The 13,232-nt window shown below is 43.5% G+C and overlaps 1 protein-coding gene across 4 annotated transcripts in view; it reads left to right on the plus strand.

Annotated features, from left to right (window-relative positions):
• The window catches only part of Tiam2 (TIAM Rac1 associated GEF 2), a 239,052-nt gene that overhangs the window by 28,703 nt on the left and 197,117 nt on the right, over nucleotides 1-13,232 (plus strand). Inside the window, exons 3-4 of one of the 4 annotated variants that reach the window (XM_027401037.2) lie at nucleotides 11,362-11,418; nucleotides 11,677-11,806. The exons of 1 other annotated variant lie outside the window; for it this stretch is intronic. The gene's annotated coding sequence lies outside the window, so the exon portion shown is untranslated. Of the gene's footprint in view, nucleotides 1-11,361; nucleotides 11,419-11,676; nucleotides 11,807-12,893; nucleotides 13,026-13,232 lie in introns of those variants that run through there. 2 more of the 4 variants (XM_027401039.2, XM_027401041.2) reach the window with 2 other exon arrangements.

Below are 13,232 nucleotides of genomic sequence, written 5' to 3' on the forward strand. Positions count from 1 at the left end.
CCATATGAGATCTGATGTTCTTCTCCTCTGGCATGTTGACTCTATGTGTAGATAGAGCATAGAGCACCATATACACAAAATAAATAGATCTTAAAGAAAGACAGAACGAAAGAAAAAGTTCTTCCTTTTTCCATCAATACAATTTAAGGACTTTCCTGAGACAACTGCCTGAATTCATGAGTTGTAGTCCAAGTCTGTCTTTTGGCTTTCCCTTCAGAGTCACTTTTACTTTAAAGAAGTCGCTCTATTAACATAGGTCTCTTTTCTAAGCTGTCATTCATGTGCTGTGCTCTGATTTTCCTCTGTTCGTTTTCTGTGTTGGGTATCAAATCCAAAGTTTTGCATATTCTATAAAGTTCCCCATGACTAAGACACATACTGGATTGTTTTATCTTTTGAGATATGGTCTTGCTCTGTAGCCCTGGCTGGCTTCAACTAGGTAGCTTAGGCTGGTCTTGCACTAAGGGCAATCCTCCTGCCTCAGCCTCTCCAGTGCTAGGATTACAAACATGCACCACCACAGCCAGGTCTGAATAGATATTTTTTATTCTAGTTTGTGGGTGGGTCTCCATGAAGAAGATGCAAGCTTTTATTTCTTTCCTGGGGAAATGCTGAGTGGGTGGTTCTTGTTTTTCTAATGCACCATGATGCAGTGCTGGGAGAGCAGAACCACCTCTCTGCACCTCAGATGGAGGTGGGCTTCCCTGTCATCTTGTTCCTGGTACCTCAGAGACTCCACATACACTTACACATCACAAGAGCCTTTTGTGTCATAAATACTAAGTGAAACAAAACGCAGGAAGCAGGTTCTTACTCCATTGTGGGAGCAAAGTAACATCGCAAGAATTTGCAGCAAGCCTTTCATGATGATCTAAACCACACTGCCATGGGGCCAGGGGCAGGGTCTCCTGTCTACAGGGGCTGCACCAAACATAAACCACGCTGCCGTTTGAGGAAGGGGTGTGTGTCTGCAGGGGCTGCTCCAAACATTTTTCAGGGCTCTGCAGAATTGGGAGCAATCCATTGTGTCTGTGAGGAAGACACACCCTACTTGTCCAGCCTCCCTGGATGTAGAAACCCAGTGTGAGCCACACGAGAGCCCACTCACAGTGCTGCGCCAGGCTCTCATTACTCTACGTGCGGCATTTCCTGTTTCTGATCCCCGGCCCTTCCAGAACACTTCCTGAGCGCCGGAATGCCTGACTGCTCTCTCCTGGTACATTCTTACTACATAGTAAATGGCTAATTTCATATAATTAAGCTATTCGCAGAGAGACTAAATAGATGCCAGGGGATGCATAAAAACAGATGTGGGGAGACATGTTAGTGTGGAAGGTGCAGTTGTGTTTGACTTTTATGACTGTTTCTCACTTGCAAAAAAAAAATTGGGGAACACCAGGATACAACGCTGTGCAATGCCATTTTTTTTTTAAGAGCCCACACAGGCCGGTTTATTTTTATATTGAAAAGTTATCTCCTTTAAAACTTTGAGAATTCCCAATGGTCCATATATATATAGCAAGTTACACATAAAGCCCATTTGTAATTTTGGGAAATTTTATAGTTAAACGCTAGAAATATTAATATTTTTTCAAATGTGTACCTGCCACAGGCCAGGGAAATGAACAAAGGCCTTGTATGTTTGTAATGATGCTTCCCAATAACTCCACGAAACCCAGCCTGATGGTGCACGCCTGCAGTCCCAGAGAGGTGGGAGGCAGGGACAGGAGGATCTCATATTCACGAGCTTCCTGAGGTATAGAGTGAGTTCAAGTCCTGCCTGGTCAACTTAGTGAGACCCTATCTCAATAAAAATACAAAAAGGTCTGAGGATGTAGTTCAGAGGGAGAGTGCTTACATAGGGCACACGAAGCCTTAGATTCAATGTCCAGTACACCCAGTACACCCAGTACACACACACACACACACACACACACACACACACACACACACACACACACACACTCATCATTGGTGTTAGTCCCACTTTGTATGGGAGAAAAAGCAAAGCCATAGGAAGGCCAAGTAATGGGCCCTAAGTCAGACAGCTGAAAGCGATGGAGTGGCATTTCTGTCAGCTCAGTTTGACCCCAGAGCTTACCTTGGTGACCTTGTGCTGTATTGCCTTGCCATAAATGCTAGAACAGGTGCCTTGATTAATGGTTATCTGTGCAGGGCAGCCTCCACAAGGTAGCGTCTCATGCATTTATGTAGTATATATACTATGTAGCGCCATGTCTCCTCTACCCAGACTGTCACAGAGAAGCTGAATGCAAGCTGGCTGTCCGTGTGTGTCCGTGTGTGTGTGTGTGTGTGTGTGTGTGTGTGTGTGTGTGTGTGTGTGTGTGTTTTTCTTTGAGACAGGGTTTCTCTGTGTGACAGCTCTGGCTGTCCTGAAACTAGCTTTGTTGACCAGGCTGGCCTTAAACTCACAGAGATCCACCTGCCTCTGCCTCCCGAGTGCTGTGATTAATGGTGTGTGCCACCACCGCCCAGTTATCATCCTCTTGTTTTTTAGAACGCTCTTATCATCCTATCATCTCTATTATCTGAGTTTTGTTTTGTTCCTTCTTTTTTTTTTTTTTTTTTGTTTAGCACAAGTTCTTTAATGCTATTGTTTCAAACAAAACAAGCACTTCTGTAGAACTTAAAACTCATTGGCAATAATGCTTAGAATTATGAAAAGAAAATCCCCTGGGGGTGGCATAAACCAAGTAAGTGTTATAAAATATTTACAGGAACCCCACATTTGCCTACTTATGAAATAATTATTTTTAGTATTCTTTTAGCGTATACTTCTGTGTTGTACTTGAAATTATCAAATTCCTTCATGAGAAGTAATTCTCCAATTCTAATTCTACAAGGAATGGCTTCAGCACACTGAAGCCTCCAGGTTCTAGTGAACAGGGGCTGGTTTTGGAATACTTGGTCTTCTGCAGGTAATTTTTTTAAATAAACAATAAGGGATCATGGGAATCTCCGGGATAATCTATTTTCAGATATGCTCTTTGCATTACTGCTACCAAAACGAAACACACTTTTAAAAGAATAAAAGCTGTTCTTCATCATTTCAACCAATTTCTTCAGGTCAACTCTGATTTCGGAAACTCAGTATTAAATGTGTTTATGTGGCAGTAGATAAATGAGAAGTGTGGCCTGACTGGTTCTGTAGCACAGTTAGGCTAGAGGTTTACCTCTGAGAAGATCTGGATACCAAACAATTACTCAGCCATGCAAGCTGTAAGCCATGCCCACCAAAACCACAGCATGTGCAGATTTTCTGTAGGTTTTTTGACTAGTGTCTAGAGAAACAATTCAAATAACCAAGTTCTGTCTTTCTGCCCTCTCGATTCAGTGTGCATCATTTCCAATTTCACTTCCCAAGACCTGTTATATTCCGCTCACCTAAAACATTTGCAACAGTGGCAGTTTTCAAGTGTCATATAATTCGGATATTATTTCAGGTATGAAAACCGTTAAATTTTATAAGCAAACAAAGAGCATTCCACTCTACTCTCAAATCACCTGTCAGTGGAGTAAATTGCACCTCAACCTGAACTGAAGAACAGAGTCCAGGTAGCCTAGGCTCTTCAGGCTCAGACCTACATTCATTTGTCACTCATTTTCCCCAAGGCCCAAGCATCTAACAGCGGGTCTCTACTAGAGAGCTAAGTAAAAGCTTCCTCCCAACTCCCACCTCACCTTTAGTCTCACCACAGAACCCACACCTAAATGTCACGCATTCTTCCTACTACCTTAGAATTGCAGGAGACTGAAACCCTACCAAAATCTGCACGACTTCCCATTTGGGCTCCAGTCTTAACCACACACTGACATTTGGGAATCAAGACAGGGCTAGGGGCAGCCCTCATTTTAGTGGCACAAATATACAAAGCAAACTCTGCTTTCAATTAGAAAAGGAATTAATGTCCCAGAATGTTCTCCCTAAAAACATACATAGTAAAGTAATAATATCAATAAAATAGCTATTACTAAAGCAAAGCTTTCATCAGTAAGCTTCGAGAACTTTGAAGGAAGAGAATGGCTTCACAAAATGGTAGCTGATAGGTGTTTTCCGTAGTGTAGTGGTTGTCACGTTTGTCTAACAAAGTGGTAGCTGTGTGCAGTGTGTGTGGACTGTCTGCAAGTCCTGGTGGGATGGCAGCTGGCACCAGCTGGGAACCAAGTATACCTACGACACCCTGGCTGCCTCTCCCTGCTGTCAGACCCGTCTGAACTGCAAGCATTGTGGCAAGCCTGGGATCGGGATGCAGCACTTCTCTGGGTCCAGCAGAGTCCCGCAGTGTCCACACTGTGGGAACCTGGACTACCATTTTTTTTATTGTTGTTGTTTATTCAGAGCTTCACACCTCTCGGGCTGGCCTCACTATGTAGCTGAGAATGCCCTTCAGTTTCTGATTTTCCTGCCTTTTCCTCCCACATGTGCCAAGATCACAATCTCGGATTTCCATGCCTTGTTTATACTGTACTGGACATTGAACTCCAGGATTTCTGCGTTCTAGGCACACACTCTACCAGCTGGGCCACACCCCCAGCTTGCCTGTGTTCATTCTCAGAATCTGATTTCCTTGTTTCTCTCTTTCCACAGTCAGTGGACTCAACAGGGACACCGTTTCCCTTTTATTTAGTAACAGCGACAGGGCCGGTGATGCAGCTCATTACAACAGACCACATGCTTAGCAGGCTAAGGCCCTGGTTTTGATCCTCAGCACTGCCAAGTAAACAAAAGAAGAAACAGAAGATAAATAAAGGCTGCATAGTTTTGGGTTAGTCGGAAAACAAAAGGAAGAAAACACCAGGATGCAACAAAGCTTTAACATGTGAAGAATTTCCCATTTTTCTTTTGATTGGGGCTCTGATGTGTAGTCAGTAAAGCATCCCTAAGGCCTTTCTCACCATGCTGAGACACACATCTGACAGGGCCATGGCATGAACCTATCACACTATAGCCATGTGAAAACCGTCAAGACTGATGGAGAAGGGGTAGATAGCTCTAGACCCCAAGGATGAGCTTGTTTGCTTTCCTCGTGGCTGGCAGGATGCTAAGTATGTAGGTATTGGTCCTTTCACCACAGCTCCCAGCAGTAGTCTGGAGAAGGAGCAGACCTCCACTGATGCTACTCTCGACTAGAACTTTCTCCAAGGCAGGAGCTGTGCCTTGTTGTTCCTGGGCTGAGGGTCTTGCCCGGTACCTGGCTCTTGAGTGTACACTAAGAAGTTAATGAATGAAAGCCAACAGGAGTGTGGGGTGCTAATGTGCATGGAAGGAACAAGGGTTTCTAGCTTTCAACCTCATACTGTGTTTGTAAAAATATTATCAGTAGGATGTTTCAGCTCCCAGGTTTGGAACCCATGGGCCAGACTTTTAATAACAGAATGTACAACCAAGGGACCCTCCGGGAAAGATTTCTTTGTACAAATAAATTAAAAACATGGCTTGCACAGTAGTTATTTCCTGCAATACTAAATGGCTGGAGCTTTCAGGAGGCCCCAAGACTCCTTTCTCTAAAGTCTAGAACCCCAAACAGGAACCATGCTGGGGTGCATGTCAAGTTCACACAAACCACTGGACTCGGTGATGTACTTGTGCGACGAATCTTTGAACAATTTAAACTTGGATTGCGTGTTCTCCTATTAAAACAACTAAACCAAGCCAGGCCTAACAGCTCACATCTGTAATCCCAACATCCAGGAGGCAATGGCAGGGAGGATGCAGCAAGCTCCAGGCTCGCCTGGACTAGGTAGTTACTTCTAGGCCAGCTTCGCCTACAGAGTAAGACCCTATATCAAAACACAAAAATAAAAGAGCTGAGAGTAAGGTAGTAATCCCAGCACTCAGGAGGACTGGGGGTTCAAGGTCATCCTCAGCTACATAGATGGTCCAAGGCCAATCTGGTCTATGTGAGATTCTGACTCAAAAAATGAGTAAGTAAATAAAAATAAAAGACTAAGCCATGCTTTGTTTCCTGCCCACCTTATCATCTCAGGAGGCTAAGAAGGAAACCCCTTATTGCTATCCATCTGGAAGCAGATGGTTCTGAGCAATCAATGTTACTCAAGGGACTGTGCCAAGGAGGCAGCAGTTTAAAAGAAATGAAAATAAGAAAGAAATGGAAGGCAAGGCGTGGAGTTGGAACTCCCACAATGGGACCTGGTGTCAAAGAGCAGCTGCCAACACCCAGAAGTTTCCAGGCAGCAGGTGAGCTGAACAAACAACAACAGGGATGAAGGCGGTAGAAGGGTCAGGTCTGGAGTGATGGCCCTGAGCCTTGGGCTGGGCACTGAGGAGGAATTTGCTGTCTTAGTGCTTTCCATGCTGAATGAAAGAACACCGTGAATCGCAAAGTCTTCAAGGTACTAATTCCTTTGTTGATTGACTGCAGTAGGGATTAATGAAGATTCGTGTGTAAGCACACCCAGAGAAGCTTGGAGATTAGCTGGAGAGCTGGAATGCTATAAATCACACCTCCCAGGGCCTTCTTTCTGCCATCCCTTTGCAAGCCTTACCAGGAGTTATCTCTCCAGCTCCCAGCTGGAGTGGCTTTCGGATGTCTTCTTGGTAACAGTGGCTGCTCTACTCTTTTCTAACTGCAACTGTTTATTTTTTAATTAATTGTTTCCTCACAGCTCTATTCCCAGGCCAGACCTTTATTGGATGTCGTTGGTGGAGACATGGTTTCTCTGACTATCTTGGGGCATCATAGCTGGCAAATGCCTCTGAGAAACAGAAGCTGAAGGCTAGGTCCCTCTTCAACCTCTCCTTTTCTCATCTCAGAGTCTGGGCAGCTCTTTAATAACCTGCAAGCCTATGCTATGTGTATAGTTAACATTTCATTCATATTCCCTATTTGTTTGTCATATCATAAAGATTGGACTAATATAAGCTGATCTTCTATCTTGGGAACATTGCTCAGGGCATTTCAAAGGAAAGCCATGCTGTTCTATGGGTGCACACCAAGATGAGTTCATTTTCAGGGCTGGGACTAAGGTGAGGGAGCTGGGACTAGGGACAGGAAGAAACTAGATGGTTGCCATTCTGGCTTTTGTCCTGTGACTCCTAATTAGGCCTTGTTGATAGGAATGGGGACACAAGAATGGGGAAAACATTTGGAGATATCAAAACATGCTTTTTAGGGTTAGTTGTGTAAGGTTGTGGGCCTCTTTGGGAAGCCCCCACTTAGTAGAGGAATGATTTTTTTTTTTTTAATAGAAAAAAGAAGAGCCTGGTCTGGTGGCACATGCCTATAATCTCATCACTTGGGAGACAGAAGGAGGAGAAGTTCAAAGCTAGACCTTGCTTCAAAGCAAACAAACAAAAATCAAAAGGAGAATGCATCGTCTCCACCACATCTCACCTCTACCTGGAGAGAAGAGGAGTGGGAGACTGGCAGGGATCCTGAGTTATCAGAAGTACAGAAACGAGACAGAGCCTGGAGTAGAGCTCAGGGATATGGGGCTTGCATAGACCACATAGACAGAAGAACACCTCATGACTACAAAGGCAGAGACCAGAGTGATTTGTTTACCATCCACAGAACACCAAGGGTCACCTGAAACTACCAGAGGCCAAGAGAAATGCATGCCCCGGGCTGTCCCCTGAAACATCAGCCAAAGCAAAGCCGGTATCTAGGTGTCACACCTCCAGCTTCCAGAGCTGTGGGGTAATATGTTCCTATTGTTGCCTATCATTTATTCTGGAAGTCCTAGCAGACAGTACAGTCTACTAACTGTAAACAGACAAGTTATCGGAAAAGACAATTACATTTCTAGGTCCACAATCAAAATTTATATTAAACTTGGGATTTGTACTTGAGTTTTCCTTACAAGGCTAACCCATGTCACCTTTTGATTCATGGGACTCCTGCACACAGTGTGGTGACTTGTCTCTCTCCATTTGTGGACTCCCCAAACTGACATCCACTCAGGCATCATTTGCATCAGACACTTGGAAGTGTTTGGAACTATTTGCAAATCTAGTTCTGGTTTGGTTAAGCTAGCCGAAATTGGCTTGGGTCAGGATTTATACTAACCTAGGAAACAGATGCATAAAATAATCATGTATACTTTGCAGGAGAAAAAAAAAAAAAAAAAACAGTTCCCAGGCCCAAGGTCTCACTGGGAGGGGAGTGGCTGAAATTACCTGTGCTGTGACAGTGTCTTCCTTTGAACAGTCATTATCAGGGTCTGTCTATCTGTCCTCTTGGTATGGAAATCCTTCATCAACTAGCTTTCATAGTTTCTGAGTGGGTATGAGATTCCGGTGGTCAGCTTCCTGCCTTTGATACTCAAGGGGATTGTCAGTTTTTCAACTAAAACACTGATAGTCCTGGGCCTACAGGTTCTCATCTAAAGCTCAAAGCTGTTTAATTCATGATATCTTGCCTGGGATCTAAAGGAGGCATTGAGGATGGACCAAAGAAGGCCAGGGACAGCTTGTCAATTTGGCCTTGTGCTAGATCATCATATTCATCTATAGCCAAGTTAATTAACATCCGTGCAGTCACAGTGATGATTAACTTGGGAATCTCGACTATCATTTTTCCTTTGAGACAATTTCGTATAGACCAGGCTAGCCTTAAACTTCCTGTGTAGCCAAGGATGACCCTGAATTCCTAATCCTCCCACCTCTACTTCCTGAGTGCTACAAGAATAGGCAATAGTGGGGATTGAACCCAGGACTTCATGCATCCTAGGCAAGCTCTCTAGTGACTGAGATACAGCCTCAGCCCCCACTACTGCTTTTGTACTGATAAAAATATCAGATGGGAAAGTAAAAGCAAAATGGGACCTTATGCATAAGTCATAAGTGAAGAAGAGATGCTGTGGGGTTACTCTGACCTCCAGTCTTCTGCTTCTTCAATTGTACATTTACTTATTCTTACACAAGCTGGTAGGACAGTGAGCCATTTGTCCTCTATGACGGATGTGCCCTATGTACTTCCAGGATCCTTTTGTTGTGACTGGTGCTGTCACCTCCCTCTAACTGAGAAGGAGAGGGACTTCTCCCCCAGGGCTTCCCTCACCACTGGCTGACCTTGGCTTATCCTCAGTGCCCTGATCAAGTGGGTAGGACTGGAGTACAGCCTCTGAGTGGCACTGACTGCTTGTCAGGGATCACTAGGAACATGAGTTTGAGCAGTGGTATCTCTTAGTGAGATTTCAGGTCCCGGTAGGGCCTCCTGACTGGGTCTGTGGCTCAGTGGTAGAATGCTTGCTGAGTTGCTCCATCCATAGCACCTAAAGAAATAAAAATAAACACTTCTTGTTATGGAAAACTCTACTTGTTCTGCGTGTGGCGGTGTATGTGTATGGCCCCAAGCAGCTTAGGAGGCCAGGGCTGAAGCCAAAGAGTCAGAAGGCAGTCTCGGTAACAGAGTGAAACCCAGTTTCTTTAAAACCAAAAATAGCAAAACAAAGAAAAATGTGTTTCAACCAAGTTTTGGGCTGGAGAAGCATTTCAGTTGAGTAGAGTGCTTGACTAGGAGACAGGCGCTCTGGGTCCTATCCCTGGTGGTGGATGGATACCATGTACATCCCACCCCTGAAAAGACTGGCATATTGGCACACTAGTGTGTGTGTGTGTGTGTGTGTGTGTGTGTGTGTGTGTGTGTGTGTGTGTGTGTGTGTGTGTGTGTGTGTGTAGGGGGGTAGAGGCTGGAGAATCAGGAGTTCAGGGCCATCTTTGGCTACATAAAGAGTTTGAGGCCAACCTGGGCTACATGAGATCCTGTCTTAGGGAAAAGAAAATGCTGGATGTCTAATCCTAGCAGATGGAATATAGACACAGGAGGATCAGAAGTTTATGGTCATCTTCAGCTATATTAGTGACTTAGAGGCCAGCCTGACCTAAGTGACACCTTCACTCAAAGAAACCAAACCAAATGTACTATAACAAAACAAAACTTAAAACTAAGTTTTCTAAAATACATAATGTGGGTTAGACTTTTTGACGACTTCTTGGCAATGTTAGCATTTCTTTGGTGCCATTGCTGGCTGAGTATGGGATGAAGAGAGGAGAGAGCAGCAGCCCCTTGTCCTGAGTGTCCCTTTCATCTCTCCCAGAGTGGCTTATTTGTTCAAAGTGGGCTGTCTGTTGTTAGTAGGGGATTCAATGTGGGGGAATATGTTTGCCAAGACTCTGGTTTTAAAATAACATAGAAATCTTAATAAATATACAAGCACAGCACCAACTTGCATCCTGGGAGCTGAGGAGAGAGGTGGGAATGAGGAGGGAAGGAGATCATTAGAGAGTTAGCTATAAGGAGATCATAAGGAGTTAGCTATCAACTACATGTTCTTGCCTTTTCTATTTAAAACTATCTGCCTTAGTTACTGTCCTATTGCTGTGAAGAGATACTATGACCAAGGCAACCTGTAAAAGAAACCATTTAATTGGAGGCTTGCTTACAGTTTCAGAGGGTGAGTCCATGACCATTCATGGCCAGAAGAAGACAGGCATGGTGCTGGAGCAGCAGCTGAGAGCTATAAATCCTGATCGACAAGTTGGAGGCAGAGAGAGAGAGAGAGAGAGAGAGAGAGAGAGAGAGAGAGAGAGAGAGAGAGAGACAGACATCACCAGCTGGGAATGGCATGGACTTTTGAAACCTCAGAGTCCACTTCCAGTGACACACCTTCTCCAACAAGGCCATACCTCCTAATCCTTCCCAGAGAGTTCCAACAACTGTGGGCCAAGCATTCAAATATATGCACTTATTAGGGCCATTCTAATTCAAACCACCACACTGTTGTTTACCAGAGGCATGATATAATCTTACCTTTTAGCCAGTCCCATAGGAAAGTAAGTGTCCAACTTAAAAGTCTGCATTAGATTTTTAGTTTTTGTGGCATACATAAAATTATAATTAGATACTTTGGGTAAAAAGCAAGTAATTACACCAAGGTTATTGTTGTTTTCCAAACTTAAAACATTAAAATTCCTTTATTCATGCACTAGTTAATTCAATATGTGTTTACATTATGTGTGAAGGCATAACATTTAAATGGAGGTTGGCTGGGCAGAACTGGAGACATAACTTAGGTTTGCTCTGCATGAATGAAACCTTGGGCTCTGTATCCAGCAATGTAGGAGGAACAGGTGTGGTGTTGCACACCTGTAATCCTAGCACTCAGAAGGTAAGAGGCTTAGAAATTCAAGGTCATCCTTACTCTATAGTGAGTTTCAAGCCAGCTTGAGCTACACCAGTCTTGTGCCCCCACAAAAAGATGAAACACACACACACCCCAAAATAAAAAATAAGTGTAATAGCCTTAGTCTTTTAAACAGGTTTCATAAGTCTATATGTACTGATATGCTGATATGTTCATTATTTGATTCCCTAGGTTTTTTCTTCCTCTTAAAATTTATTAAGAAGAAATATGCAATGATATAAAATGAATGTAAGTTCAGTTTTAACTCTTTTAATTCCTTATCCTTGAAACTCAAGCTTCCAAGTTATATGTCCTCCCCAATCTCTAACACTTTTGGAGAACTTTCACGACAATGTCTGTCTGTCCACCCCCTCACCATCACACCTGAACAGATTCAGTAACTCTCTTACACAGATAAAAGCTGCAAATTCCAACACTGATGGGGAATGTTCTTCTGGATATATTTCTCTTATTAATGAATAAAACACTGATTGGTTGATTGTCCAGACAGGAAATGGCATAGCTGGGAAGAATCAGGATATAAGCAGGGACAAACAGGAAATCTCTCTCTTTTCTGTGGAGATGCTGAGCAGTCATCATGTATCAGGCAAAGGAGTAGCAGGTCCAGCACTTCCCGGTAAGCCAAGACCATGTAGAAATACATGGATCAATAGAAATGGGTTAATAATTAAGACAGAGCTAGCCAATAAGAAACCCTAGTCACAAGCCAACAGTTTTATAATTAATATATGTCTCTGTATGTTTATTTGGGGGTTGAAGGGTGGTGGGACTAGCTGGGACAAAAAACTTTACATTATGCAACACTGTCACTCAAGTCCACTTTGTAGACAGTATGATTTTAAAAACTACTGCCTCTCCAAAGATTCCATCCATATGCTAGATGGTCCTGTGCCAACAACACTCAACATCAAGTGCAACTCAACTGATCTTTGTGGGCAAGCAGAAGTCTGTTTCCCTCCCTTGCCATCAGCATCCAGAAATGTTCGGTCTAAGCCCCAGAACTTCTACCAACAACAACAAAAAGCAACATCTCTACAGTGGAAAGCCTGGAAGGCTACACTGCCAGGGCTGGGTAGGCATGACTAGTCTTAAGAGAGGACTGAGAGGGAGTCAGAGGGACTTGAGGGGAATCCAACCAGAGAAAGCTTCCAGGAAGTGTGAATACAAGATCTGTGGAACCTGCAAATTGGAAGAGTAGGTCTCAGGGCTGTAAAAGAAAAGTTAAGGAGAAAGGTGTATTAGCTAGAGTTCACTAGAAAAACAGAACTGATAGTGTGTGTGTATGTATGTGCATGTATGGGATATATGTATATGTATATATGTATATATATATCATTCTAAATACATATGGGATTTATTAGAATGGCTTATATATGTGTATAGATAGGATTTATTAGAATGCCACACACACATATATATCCCATGTATATACATATATATGGGATATATTCAATAGCACACACACACATATGCCCATATATATACATATATATGTGGTTTATTAGGATGGCTTATAGGCCATGGTCTAGCTAGTCCAATAATGGCTGTCTGCCAATAGAAGGTCCAAGAATCCTTGGAGAGTTGTTCAGTCCATGAAGGTGGATATCTCAGCTGGTTCTCAGTATATGCTGGAAGAAGTAGGCTGTAATGCCAGAGAAGGAATTGAGGACAAGCAGGCAAAGATCAAGCCAGCTTCCTTCTTCCATGTCCTTTATACAGGCTGCCAGCAGAAGGGGTGGCCTGGATTAAAGCTGTGTCTTCATATCTCAAAAGATCAGGATTAAAAGCGGTCTTCCTGCTTCAACTGATTTAATCAGGAAAGAAATCGCTCACAGGTATACCCAGCCACTTGGGTTTTGGTTAATTCCGAATGTAGTCAAGCTGAAAACCAAGGATAGACAAGAGCTTGCACAAAGGCGTGCTCACACTGAGTCTCTGTGTCTCACTGCAGCTTTGTGTGTTTTGTGTGTTCAGCATATCTCGGATGAGGGACTGTGAAAATAACTGCTGGCTATAAAACCAGGTGGTGAGCCAGTGTTGAT

This window comes from Cricetulus griseus, chromosome 2 (genome assembly GCF_003668045.3).
Source record: "Cricetulus griseus strain 17A/GY chromosome 2, alternate assembly CriGri-PICRH-1.0, whole genome shotgun sequence".
NCBI lineage: Eukaryota > Metazoa > Chordata > Mammalia > Rodentia > Cricetidae > Cricetulus > Cricetulus griseus.